The sequence below is a fragment of the Calliphora vicina genome, chromosome 5 (genome assembly GCF_958450345.1).
Source record: "Calliphora vicina chromosome 5, idCalVici1.1, whole genome shotgun sequence".
NCBI classification, from domain to species: Eukaryota; Metazoa; Arthropoda; class Insecta; order Diptera; family Calliphoridae; genus Calliphora; species Calliphora vicina.
Window position 1 is genome coordinate 108,037,619 of NC_088784.1, and position 14,915 is coordinate 108,052,533.

At 31.4% G+C, this 14,915-nt stretch overlaps 1 protein-coding gene across 1 annotated transcript in view; it reads right to left on the reverse strand.

Annotated features, from left to right (window-relative positions):
* Sox15 (Sox box protein 15) overlaps positions 1–14,915 on the reverse strand; it is a 45,523-nt gene that overhangs the window by 4,027 nt on the left and 26,581 nt on the right. The gene's annotated exons all lie outside the window — the stretch shown is intronic.

The following is a 14,915-nucleotide window of genomic DNA, read 5'->3' on the forward strand; positions in this document are numbered from 1 at the left end:
TAACATTATTTCATTGCAGCTTCTTAAAAATGTGATGCTACATAGTTGTTTAAAATTTAAATAATCAATACAGTTTTTTGTTTTTTCTCTTAAATGTCCCTGAACAGCAGCCGCAAAAAAATTTAAAAAAAAAGAAAAACCCATGAGGAAGAGGTAAGAAAAAAAATTTAAAAACCGTGGCAACTGACGACAGTTAACGATTTATAGGTTCACTAAATATATGTATTTAAAGTAGACATATTGACAGTTTATCCTTAAATATTGAAATTGAACGAGAAAAATTCTGAAACAAAAACAAACAAAATAAGTAAAATAATAAAACAAGAAACTAAAACCAAATTCAAGTGTCTTAGTTTAACTGTGCAATGCTTCTATCACCGCCACCACCAACTAAACAACCAACCAACCAGTCAGCCAGCCTAACGTACTTCTTCGGGTTTTGCTACTACTATTTAGTTCCTTAAATCGTCTCACTGTTCGATCGTTCGTTTGTTCGTCCAAATGGGCTCGTTTCAATGTGCTAAAGATCGCCTGCTTTATGAGTCTTGGCTACAGGAGTCCTACGTTACGGTACGATGCTGTTCTATATGAGTTTAACATTAATTCCTATGTATGTCTGTATGTATGTACTCCAGCCATATTCATCCATCCATCCATCCAGCCTGCTTGCTTGCGAACGACCACTATTTGAAAGAGACAATTTTGTGTTTGTGTTTGGCGGCAGCAGACGATATATTGGTTGGCTAAAGCAAAAATTCGCTTAACATTGGTTTTCGGTAGACACTGAACTCGTAAATGTAAATTGGGCGCGTGCAGCTATTGTCATCATCAAAGAATTTACCGCACCAGTATTTGCCGACACACACAGCCAAAGATACAACTAGTAAACGATCGATCGTTCGATCGATCTACCGAATCAACAACGTAAGTAAGAAAACCAAAACAGAGAGTGAGTATTACGATTATTAGAGTTGAATTGAGTTGAGTGCTGCCACATAATTTTCAAATTGTTTATTTTCGGGTTTACAAGGACAACAATTTCCTTGTTAAAGTTATTGCAGAAATGTAAGAAAATATTTGTTTATCATTTAGTTAGAATTAGTTGGACCTACAGCAAGAGCTTGTCATAAGTAATTGTTTGGTATTACTTTGCCTTTCAAGGCCAATTCCATAAAATGTTTCATTCAAATATCTAATCCAAAGTCAAAGGTGTAATTTGCATACCCTTTGCCTTAGCGCCATGGATATTTTGCTTTGTTGTCGATTCGGCTGGTTGGCCGGGTTTTACGTACTATCTCTTACGCTTCGGGTGCAAAAATTCCTTTTTTATAGCGTTCAAGCATTATTTCGGACATTCAAATTCGTTTTTCAGGATTTCCAATTCACCCAATTTCCCTGCTTTTGGATGTATCCTGCAGCTCGCAAACGTTTTGAAATTGCTGCTTGATTTGCTCCCAATGATTTTGCAAGCTCTTGTTGGGTTTGACAACAATCTTCATTGAATGATCCCTCCAATTCTTGGTCTTCAAACTTTTTTTGGTTGGCCTTTGCCCAGGCGCGGATATAGGTCAACCATTTGGGGGGTTGAATTAAAATTTGTTCTACATTTTGTTTTTTTTTAAATTAAAACTTTTCGGTTTTAAGGGAGGGGAATTCCCATTTCACACCCTCTGGATCCGCGTCTGACTTTATCTATTTTTTTTAATTTTCTCCTGAAAAAATATTAAAAATCTTATTGGGCTTCTTGTTGGCGCTTCGACGATATGGATATTTAAGTTTTGAACATAGAATAAATGCATAGAGAGGAGAGAGAAATGTCAATGAAGAAAATTAAACAAAATAACTCTCTTTTGACACATACAGGTGATACAATAACAAAATACATGGCAATATATTCCCATGAATTAGATTTTTGACAATAGACTATCTTCTATCTTGACATCTATGACTTTGAATTAATTCTTCAAATTGACATAGAGAAAATACTAATCCAAAATCGCCTCTTTTCATTCAAATAAAAACTAAAAATTTCTGGCAACACTTGTTAAGCAAAAAAGCGGTAAGTTTAAGCTTTTTGGATGATCAGTGATCACCTACATACAATTGAAGGTAAAACTCTTATTTAAAGCGAGTGATACACAAATGTATTATTTTCCAGCATTTCGGTTGTGCGCAAAGGACACCACCACATCTCCTCGACACTTTTCGAAGTAAAACGCTTTCTTGGAATTTCCCAAAATAACTAAAATAATATGCGAAATGTTGATGACGATGTTGATGGGTCAGTCAATGGATAAGCGGACGGTATTTGAGCTGTGTGAGCATAAATACATGATGAATAAATAGTCGTCTTTTGGTATTTAATTTGGTATGCATACTCGACACATTTTGTATGAAAATGCTTTTTCACTCTCCTCTCATTCATTCCGATCACACTCAGTGGATCAAACAGTTAATTATCTAGACATTTTCACTTACATTCGTAATAGTTGAATAACAGAAACTAGAATCCATTCAAAAGAGAGTGAAATTTGTTGGAAGTTTTTTCTTTTAAAGGTTTTGGTAATAAACTACTAGATACAGTCAGTATCTTTATATATGCGTGTGTGTGTGTGTATTTTTAAACGTATCTATGGGTGAACACATCAATATTTGCTGTATGTATGTACAAATGTACGTTCCAGTTAACTGGTAACTGTAGGTAATTTATTTAGAAAAATAAAATAAAAACAGAAGGATGTGAGCCAGAATTTGATAATTTATTGGGAGCTTTGTGACATTTTATTGCAAACATTTGTACGTGTGTTTATAAGCTATTTGGCTTAAGTACAGTGACCAGAAAAAGGTATCCTGTTTTTATATTAAAATTATCTACATTTTTGAAAGGAAGTAGTTTTGTTGCCATTAGCATTCATTATACCCTTCACCTTCGTGAGAAGGGTATATATAAGTTTGTCATTCCGTTTGTAATTTCCACAGTATAATTTCAGATATAAAGTATATATATTCTGGATCCTTATAGATAGCGGAGTCGATTAAGCTATGTCCGTCTGTTAAGTCTGTCCGTCTGTCTGTTGAAATCAACTTTACGAAGCCCCCAAATAACTTACATACACGATTCATATATCAATATCGTGTTATTATCAATATCAATATGTTATTTAAAATCGAGAAAATCGGTCCACAAATGGCTGAGATATAAGGAAAAAACCAGGAAAACCTCGATTTTTGACCCATATCTGGATTACTAAGTCATTAATATATTTCAAATACCTTTGCAACGACGTATATAAGACCATAGTAAGTTGGACCTACAATGGGTCAAAATCGGGAAACATATTTTTTAACTCGAATTTTTTTTTTCACCAAAAGTTTTATTTCGCTAAGTATTAAAAAAAATTTAAAAACCAAAAAAAAAATTGATAAAAAAACAATTCGAAATTTTTTTTTTCAAAAAATGAAAAAAACAACTTTGGAAAAAAATTAATTTTTTTTACTTAAAAATATTTAAAATTTTTATTTTGAAGTATAATTTGGTGAAGATAATATAAGATTCGGCACAGCAGAATATAGCTCTCTTACTTGTTTTTTTAAGTTCTTTGTTAATTAGGCAATTTTCACCAGCGACAATCCAGAAAGTATCTACTGGAAGACTTAGCACTTATTTCCAATTTCGCAGACAAATCAACATGAAAACAAGATCTTCAAGCTCTGAATACATGTACATGTTTACTGTAACCATTTCAACATTTTTACAAGTTTTTTTTAAAAATATTAGAGTCACAGTAACTAATATGATTGTGGTAACTATAATATGGTTAATTAACTGGTCACATGATTGTATATGGTTGTGACAACAATTTTAATGATGAATAATTTTATTATAATATGTTGTTATCATATCTATTTTTGCGGAATGTTAATAACTCTATTTCTATTGTATTAAACAGTAAAAGGAATTAAAGCTATTGCTGTGGTGTTAATTGTTCTACGAATGGTTATGGATGTGATTATCGAGCACACATATTGGATTACTAGTTTATTGGATCGCAGCAGAAAGGAAATATCGTTATCTTAATATAGAAACGCCCTTACTCGTTTCTTCCCAAAATTTATTTTTTTGCATACTTATAAAATAAAATGTCACAACATTAAATTGGTCTAAGACCTGCATAAAAAATTGCAACTACAGAACTTTAAGTTTTATTAAGTTGTTTCCTTCTCCTCTAAAGAAAGGAAAATGTTAGTTAGGCCCTTTCTATATTAAGGTAGCGATATGCTGTCGATCAATTGTACAGAATTTATAGATCTGATTGAATGAGTATAACGGTTATACCATGCATTCACTAGTTCTTCAAAGGTACCTAATCCATTAGTAATTTACTTAATGGCTATAACCATTTGTAGTACAGCCTCTGGATACCGGAGATCTAGAAGACATGAATTCGCAGAGATCTTATATATGCTGCACTCGCTCTTAAATTAAAACCATGACGCCCCTTACGGACTTCGATAGGATTCTCATTATTTCATTTTCCATACACAGAGAAAACAGATTCGTAGTTGCGACCGGTTCTAGAAAACAGAAAATCAGTTAATAAGGATGAAAATCGGTTGAAGCAACCAAAATTTTGTTACCCGTTATAAAATTTTTTAACTACAACTGTTAAATTCGGTCATCAAGGCAGAAACATTCGATTGGCAACAAATTCGGTTGCACTACGAATCAGTTTTCTATGTGTAGGAAAATGGGCAGGTATTAACTTGATACATGGATATGACATACGATTATATCGTTTCCTTAATAAAACAAAAGAGTATAATTTTTTAGCCATTTCGAAATAATTGAGTTTAAAATTTTTGCGTTAGTACACGCAGAGAAAAAATATAGTTGGGCATGGTTACTGTAACCATTTCAATATTGTTACAAATTTTTTAACTATATTATAGGCACAGTAACCATTTACATGATTGTGGTAACCATAATATGGTTAATTTACGATTCACATGATTGTATCAACCATATATATGGTTACAGTAAACAAATATATGTTTGTGACAACCATTCATATGATGAATCATATTATGTTGCTCTCGGCTTAGGGCTTATCATAATCTGAGAACAACATATTATTATACATATACAACAATTATTCATCATAAATATGGTTGCCACAAACATATATTTGTTTACCATAACCATATATATGGTTGATATAATCATGTGAATCATAAATTAACCATATTATGGTTACCACAATCATGTAAATGGTTACTGTGACTATAATAATGTTAAAAATCTTGTAACACTATTTAAATGGTTACAGTAACCATGCCCAATTATATTTTTTCTCTGCGTGTAGACATCTAGAACAAAAGTAATATTTCAATTGATCTTTTGACACACTTTGTGGAAGTAGAATTTCACCAAAGTTTGTTTATGCTTATACACTATTGTTTTATTGAGGGGACGATACATCTTCCAAATAAAGTGTCTAGAGTCTATCAGCGCGATAAGATTTCTTATGAGATCACCAATAATTATATTTGGATATTCAAATTTTATCAGGATATTACTGATCCTAAGTTTAGATACCATGACTTCTACGATTTGTTTTCTATTGTTCATACATTTTTGTACAACTCTATAAAGTATCTCAGTTCCAAACGATTTTATTAATATACAAAGATTGGCTACAGATTTGAAACGGATAAAAGGCAACGGTAACGTTAATTTGATTTATTTCGTTAATGATATTTTAATGAAAACATAAACTTCTGTCTGTTTTAAATTGTAAATAAAATTTACAAAAATTATAAACAAGTTCACAAAAATGATATATTTTAACTTCAGTAGATTTGATTGAACTCAATTGTGAAAAAAAAAATTTAAAACTACGTACAATGTACATATTTATAGAAAAACTTAAATTTATAAATAAATTTGAGAGGTTTTTTTTAAGCGGAAACGGGAACTCGTTAACGCTATTTTAGAGGTAACGATAGTCGAGCTGAAAATATATTTTCAGCTCAATATTAGTTAATATTCAAAAACTTTATTCGTACAATTTTTCAGCACACTGTTTACGATTATATATGATTAAGAATGTATTTATTTATGTGGTAAACCCTTTTGCCTGCCAGTTTCTTGGCATAATAATAAAAAAGACAAGAAAAAAACGAAAACAAAAAAACGACAGTACCAGCAGTAACCGTAACCACAGCACTCAACAGTTTCTACTTACTTGAACGTGGAGTGAAAGAAAAACGTACCCACAGTTAGGACATCCGCAGACTGCCACTCTGTGTGTGTATGTTTGTGTGTTGGCTGATTTAAAATAGGGCACCGCGCTACCGCATAATGTGCCATACAGCAAAATCGCACATAAATATTTACTACATACTACATAAACATATAGACGACATACAGACTTTTGGATTAATGCACCATAAAGCCCATGCAAGTTTGTAGGATTTGAAAAAGCAATGAGAGGCCGTTGAAAGCAAACCCAAAAACAAACAAAAAATAAGGAAAGAAACAGTAGTAGTGGACGATTTAAGCAGCTCCCAAAATATTTGACTAGTAAAAGCCAGTTAGGCTTAAGGTTTAAACGTTAAGCAACAAAGTCGGTATATTTTTTAAGCTGTAAAATGTCAACATTTTTAAGAAATGTTGCATATTCTAAATCTGGTCCACCAAACAGACTGACTACCAACACAACGTCATGGTCGTAAGTTGGTTGGCTTTTTTTTGTATTTGTTTGTTTACTGCGCTTGTAGGCAGAACTGTTAAGAAATGTATTAATATTTTAAAATGAGTTTGACTACGAAAATATTTTTTGAGTTAATATAAATTTATATAAATTCCTCATGATTTTGCGACCTTTCATTTAAATGACATTTTATAGAGCGGTATTTTCAGTCTGCTTTACTGATGGATCTTAAAAGGAAGTACAGGATACTTGATGTCCAGTCTATCTTACTAAATAACATCGAGATCAATACTAATTAACGACAAACGGAAGAAGAATATCACTTTTTAGTCATGTAAGAGAGTCATTAAAATGAGTAAGCTCTCTATACCGTTTACAGAGTCTGTATTCTAATATAAAGAGGGGCCACGAACAAAAATGGAGCGTACCCCAGCAGTTCTAGGAGACAGTCCCGAACTAGTGATTTAACCCATCATTTAGGATGGAACTAGTTACTTCAATAGCTATGTGACTATTGACCGTTTCTGATTACAATGACACTGTCTAATAGCTGGTCCAAAGTAGTCAACGCATTGGATTCACATACTGGTTACATAGCGTCAGTTACATTACTAGCTACCAAACTCTTTACATGATTAGCTACATAACTAGTTATTTTAACATGTACGGGTGCTAATTGACCTCAAATACCCAGCAAAAAATAATGGAAGTGCATCTTTACATATGACATTTTAATCACATCTAAAGTTGCAAATGAATCTTTTCTACCTCTGAAGATGTGATTTTAAATATGGGTATTTGACACTGAATTATAAATACTTCGTTGATGTAATTGTTTCCTACATTTTTTGAATTTTTTAAAATTTATTAAAACCTGTAAAAATTGGTATACAAACAATTTTTACATTTTTTAATCATTAAAATTAATCAACCATTGTTTCATAAATTTTATAACTACATTAAAATCAATTCATAAATGCTCAATTACATCACTTTTTTCTATTATTTATATTTCCATCCAAGATGCCAAAAAATATAGGTATCCACTACCTACATTAAAATAACACCTTAAAATCGAAATTTAATCGCATCGAATATATTAAGTAACAAGTTGTCAAAAATGAACAACATCCCTCCAATGACAAGCTAATGTAAAATTCATAGCTTTTTCACCAAAATTGGAAGTACATCAAGCATGCTATTTGTTGTGAAAATTCTGCATCTTCTTCCTCACTTTTTTTGCTGGGTAGTTAGCTAAAAAGACATATCATAGACAGTCTAATAAAGGATTGCTTGTAAACAAACCTTCCTGCGACAACTCTCCAATGGATTGCCTTTTAAAGTGCAGTACAAAATAAACGTTTATAGTGACTTCCCTATAGGTTTTTAAGAGACACTAAAGTGACTATTGACTTCATGCTATGTTACATGAGATATCAGTATACTTAAGCAAAAATAAACTGTATGAGAATTATATCAACACAATTTGTATAAAACCAGTTTGTACGAATTACTCACAACAAATGAGAAATGACTACACTCCAGATTACTTAGAGACACTTATGTGACAATTGTCTTCACGCTAGATTACTTGGGATGTATAAAGTAAACAAAAGAGCACATATGTGTCAAATGACCCATACTATATAAATTGGAGTCAGCCAAGTGATCAGACATTTGTGACAATTACTGTATTTAAGGGACACATTGAATACTTGCTTAACTGCTGGGACGTTTAGGTTTATAACTTTGTTTACATACAGGAGTTTAAGTTTTTTTTGAGTTGGAAAATGTAAAGGGATTTAGTGAGCATTTGTACAAATTCTTATTGTATATTTTGAGACTGTAAGAAGGCTGAAGTTTTGGGTGGCATGTCACAGTGTCCATTGACATAATGTCCATGGACATTATGACACCCCATAAAGTGACATTATGTCCATGGACATTATGTCATTTCGGTAGTGTCATAATGTCCATGGACACTATGTCACTTTGCTTATGGATATTATGACACTTTTGAATGTGTCATAATGTCCAAATTTTGTTTAGAAAAACTAATTTTTATAAATTTTTTGATCCTAGTAACAGTTTATATTTTCATATATTAGAAAACTTCATGTCGCGAAGCCTCCTGCCGCGTTCCATGGAGGAGAAAGCCTCTAAAAGCGCCAATAAGAAATACTTTTTTCTGCGATACCGAATAGTTGCTCGCCATGCTACTGAGTGCATAAAACTTGTCTTTGTAAATAAAGTTTTTCTGCGTGGCGGCCTACGGCCGCTCTTAAGGACTTTCTCCTCCATAGAACGCGGCAGGCGGCTTCGCTATATAAAGCCTTTCTTGTAAATAAATTATTAAAAAGTATTTTTTTGAAGTGAAAGTTCTTAAATTTTTTATTGAACTTTCTTTTTTTTTGTCAAATTTATTCCTAAATTCATAATTATATTTTACATTACCCATTTTAATACTTTTACTTTTTTAAACTTTAAATTTGTGACGTCTGAACTCCACTAAATTCAGATAACAGATAACTAAAAATCGCAGCTATCGTCTTATTACTACTTTAAATTTACAACGGTAAATTCGATAGAAGTTAAATTAAAACATAAATACTTAAATTATTTTTTAAATATCATGGACATTATGTCACTCCAAAAGTGTCATTATGTCCATGGACTTTACGACATTTTACACATGGACATTATGACACTACCAAAATGACATAATGTCCATGGACATAATGTCATCTTTTGGATTGACATAATGTCCATGGACATTATGTCAATGGACACTGTGACATGCCACCAAGTTTTGGTGATATTTTTAAACAAAAATCCATAGATCTTTTTGATCAGCAGCTTTCCAAATAATATTCGTCAAAATTGTCTATGACTGGTACCTTCTGTATATCATGCAGCACTTTTAATGCAGAAATTCTGGCAACATGTTGACAGAAATACCGATTCGTAGGAAAAAACATTTTTATTCGAAATAAATTTAGAATGCTTCTTATCTTATGAGTTTTTACTCGCACTTTGAAATAAGTATTGACTATCGATTGTGCATCATAGAGACATCTGTTAAACATTTTAAGATCATAATGATTTTTGACCCAGAGCGTAGGGATATACAGCAGAATTTTGGGGAGAAAGAACTGTCTAGACTTAATGCTATCGTTCACTTCTTATGGGAAATTTTGATACATTGAGGCCTCATCTAGATATTAAATGTAAATACTACAGCTAATCTTTTAATAGCTTAGATATCTTTATGTAGCTGTCTTTGATAATTAAAAACCCCGAGGAAATTGGACGATACTTCTGCTGTAAAAATTAATTTCTTTAAAATAGTTTTGCAAAGTACTTAAAAGATTCTAATGAATACAATATTTAAAATTTCTGATTGTTTAAATATACAGCAACGGCCTAAACATTTGCCTTAACTAGCCATGTTGTCGGCCTGTTTCAGTTGGATTCTGTATTTTTATTTTTTATTTTTTGTTAGTTTTGTATACTTTATTTTCATTTTGAAAAACTGACGACCATATTTCCATGCGGCATGCATTCATTGTATTCCACATCCATGTGTTTTGTTGGCCCACCTTTTATACAATCTGAGAGAAACACCAACCGAAACCCACAAGAAAACTTACTTGGACTTGTGCATATATAACGAAGTATTAACTATTTACTTATGGATGGATGTATGTATAAGAGTTGCACACATTTTTAGCTACATATAAATATATTTATATGTATGTATATAAACGAGGAAGGGATGAAAAGTCCTTACAAAACAGTTGATAAAAAAATAATTTTTATAAATATTTAAACCACATTTTGCAAAAAAGCTTGGCTTATCCCGAATTTAATTTTCCGGAGCTCGTAAATCCGGTATTTCAAAATAGTCCAGCGGCTTTAAATCACTAAATGATCGAGATATTTCTCACACAACAAATGAATCATTTCGTGGCTTCGTTTTGATGAAACCAAAGTTATCTGATGATAACATTAACTAATTGTGGCTACATAAATCTGGTAACCGATTTGTTTGATTTAATTCCACGAAGTTTCGAATTTTGTACCAACAAATCTTCATATGTATGCGGGAAGTTTTGCTTTACTTCTTTAATTTGAAAAAATTACCGCTGAAGCATACCGATTGCTCACCCAAGCTTATGGAGAGATGGTTTGTTCGGTTCAGAAGTGGTGATTTTGAGACGGAAGACAAAGTCCATGTTGTAAAACTCAACAACAACAACATGATAAATCATTGTGAGCTACTCAAGCAGCAATCTCAAAATGTTTGCGAGTAGCAAGATTCATCCAAAAGTAAGACATACGAATTGAAGCAGAGAGACCTTGAAAGACGATTTTGCTTGTCCAAAATGATGTTTGAGCGCTATAAAAGAAAATAATTTTGAAAATAATCATGACTTGCGATGCAAAAATGTATCCATTACAATAACCCGAAGCGTAAGAGATCATATATGAGATACCAAAACCAAATATCCATGGCGCTATCTATTATCAGCTTCGAAAATCTGACCAGACCATCACCTATACAGAACGAAACTGATTCTGTTGAATCGAGCGAAAAACGGCCATACATGAAACCGTAACATTAGATCATGACAATGATCGGCCACATGTTGCAATACCTGTTAACTCTTTCAGCCACGCTTTTTTGTGTATAAGTTTAAAATCAAAACAATTGCATTTTTACTTTAATCAAAGTTAGTTTATTATAAAAAGTAAGAAAAAATTAATCAAAACATGAAAAAACCACCCCCATTCCAAGGTTTTTTATGGAGTGAAGTGGTTAGTTTACTAACCACCGTGGTGTTTGGCATTAAAAATTACTGTGATAAAAAGTATTTAAAAGGAAGTGGTTGGGAAGTTTTACCTCACCTGCTTTACCGGCCAGACCATGCCCCGTCCAAAACTATTTGTTTCGATCGATGCAGAACTCTCTCTCTCTCTGGGATACTCTTCACTTTGGAACAGAGTAACCGATATTGTCTTGATTCGTTCTTGGTCTCAAAAGATGAGCAGTTGTTTTGGCTCGGAATCCATATCAGTCATATCTAACAATGGCCTATACTTTGAATAAATTTATATTGTACAAATGTTTAAAAATTTAAGCTACAAATTTAAAAAACTTCCGCATTTTAAGTGATGCACCCAATATATCTTCCATTTATGGACCGATTTGCTTATTTTTATCCACACAATTTTGTAAGTATTTCTGACAGATCTATTTTATCCGTTATCTGAGAGCTTCTAATAGTTAATTTGTGTGTATACGTTTTGAGTAACAAATTGAGTTAATGGTGGATTTTTGCTTATATGTATCATGACTATATTTAACATATTGATACTACATGTGGGTCTGTAGGTTATCTGGGGGATTCACAAGACCTATTTCAGCCCACACATTGTCTCAACTGAATACTGTAAAAAATATAATCGAAACCCAAAAATTTAAATTTAAAAATTAAAATATCTGTATGAATTTAAATCAGATTCTTTAAAAAATTTAAAATTTTTTTGAAAAATTCGAATAAATCGGATATGATGTAACTTTTAATAATAATTTGGAAAATCGGAAAACCCCTACATTTTTATTATTGAGTTTTCTTCCATTACGAAATTACTTCTCAGATTTTCCTCGTATTTAATGTGATGTTTTTTTTCAAAACTTTGCTCTACTACTTCAGTTTGTTGTTGTTGTTGTTGGTTGCACAAACAATTACACACAAACATGTGGTACATATTCTCGTATATTCGAAAGAAAAAAGCTAAACATTTAACATTATTGGTAGGAGACATCAAGATGCCACACTTTATGGCAGAAATAAAGAAAAAAATAATAAAAAGAAAAACAACAGCAGCAGCTTCATCAACATCTTGAAACCACTATGCATCGAAGAAGACCTCTACGATGGCAAAATAAAGGCAAAATGGTTTGGTTTGTTTTGTTTTGCTTATGGAGGAGCTGAGCTTTTTTCCATTTTTTCTTACTAGTTTCTGTATTTGGTAGAGAACCGGTAGAAAAGTGTCAAGGCTTTAGCATATTTCATGAGAAGTGGCTTTAACACGTCCCTTTTTACTTTCCGATTCGTTAGTAAGTACGTTAAGTACCCAACTACAAACGTACGTACATACGTATGAATGTATGTTTGATCATATGCATGCAAGTACTCGTTTTATAAGTAACCAGTAAGTTTGAGATTTCAAAGTACTCGTACGGAAGTGTATGAATGTATGTGCCCTAGGATTAATTCTTGCATTGCATTGCACCATATTCAAACACATCATGGCACATACACAACATACAATCGTACGTACCTACATACGTACATGCAACTGCAACATACAGTGGCAAAAGATTTATATCATCTCCAATAATGGCATTTGTTTCGAGTTTTCAGTTCAGATTCAGTTGAGTTTGTTGGTTTTATTCTTTTATTTATTTCATTTTTGCAACGAAACTTTTTGTCATTATTTTTAAGCAAGAATAAATAAATTTCAATAATTGGAACGATTCGTTTAAAATATGATAAAAATGTCGGTTGGGTATTTATAAATATTGATACATTTTCTTAACATTAATATGTATACGACGAGTGTTATTTATATCTGTTGTTAGTTGCTATTTATTTCTCATTATTATTTCTTTTTTTATCTTGTATTAATTTAGATACCATTCTTCGACATTAAACTGTGTAGTAATTTTATTAATATGAAAAGTATTTGCAAAGATTTAGAAAAAAAAATGTTTTTAACAATATTTCGATTATTCATACAAAAAAGGTTTTTTTGCAAAGGTTTTCATTATATAATTGTTTCACTTTTAGGTTTTACTTTAAACCCCAGTATTTTAACTTGAAAGTGTTAAAAACGCTTTATAGTTTTAAAATTTGATATTTTATTAATTAAGATGTTTGCAGGACAATTCAAGGAATTATAAAATTCCAATTTTTAAGTCTAATGCAAGTTTTTATCACAAACTAGAAAATTTTTCTATAAATATTTTGTATTAAATTTGTAAAATATGTAAAGCCAAATTAATGTATTTCTTTATATGTATGTTTTGTAAGTTAGAAGAAATTTACTGTATTCATCGTATTATTACAAATTTATTTTATATAAATGAAAAAAAGTTCAAATGATTACCAAAAATCTATCTTTTAAATCTGTTAATATATAACACTAGTTTACAAGGTTTTTTCTCATGAATTGAAACATATGGGGATTTGTGTGTTAAGGTCTACTAACTTTGGAAAAAATATTAAAAAAATTCCTGGACGTCAAACTTTTGAAATATTTTTTTTGAAAACGAAACATATAGAAATGTACATTAAATTAGGACAAAAAATTAAAAGTGAAGTGTTTTAGTCCTCTTTTTATAAATATTTTCATTTGACTCCCTCACGACACTCCAACAGTAGTCTCCTAGCATATTCTGATCGCAAGAACCTTGATAATTCCTCTCGAAAAACTTCAAATCTTGATGGAAACGCTCTCTATGTTCGTCACTCATGTGTCCTAGGTTTTCCGGGAAAAAATCCACATGAGAATGTAAAAAATTAATTTTGAGGGACATATTTACACCCATCAGTTCAAAATTATGTAATAAATTCTCAACAATATATCTGTAATTTTGACTTTTCATATTCCCCAAAAATTCTTGAACAACAAGTTTAAAAGAATTCCATGCTGCTTTTTCAACATCGGTTAATAGACACTCAAATTTGGTACCACCCAAAATTTTTCATATTTTAGGACCCACAAATATCCCTTCTTTTAATTTAGCATCAGATAGATAGATTTGTCTTATCTAAAGCTTTTTCATTAAACCTAATTTAATGTGGAGTGGCGGCAAAACAATTTTTTGTGGGTCAACCAAACTGACATTTTTAATTTTCATTTTACCTGAAATATATTCACTACAATTTGTGCAAATCAAATGATTTGACCACGGGGAATCCCAAATAATGTAAATAAGCATTTTGCAGTGTTTGTGTTATAGGATAACCTCGATTTAACTGAATAATTTTTCGGCAAATAAAACAAAAATGGTCTGGGTTTATTTTACACTTTCTAGAAGACATTTTAAAATAGTTTTTACTTTAGAGTTTCAATAGCGATTTATTAACGTTTATCTACAAAAAATATGTACTTTTAAACAGTATTTATTTT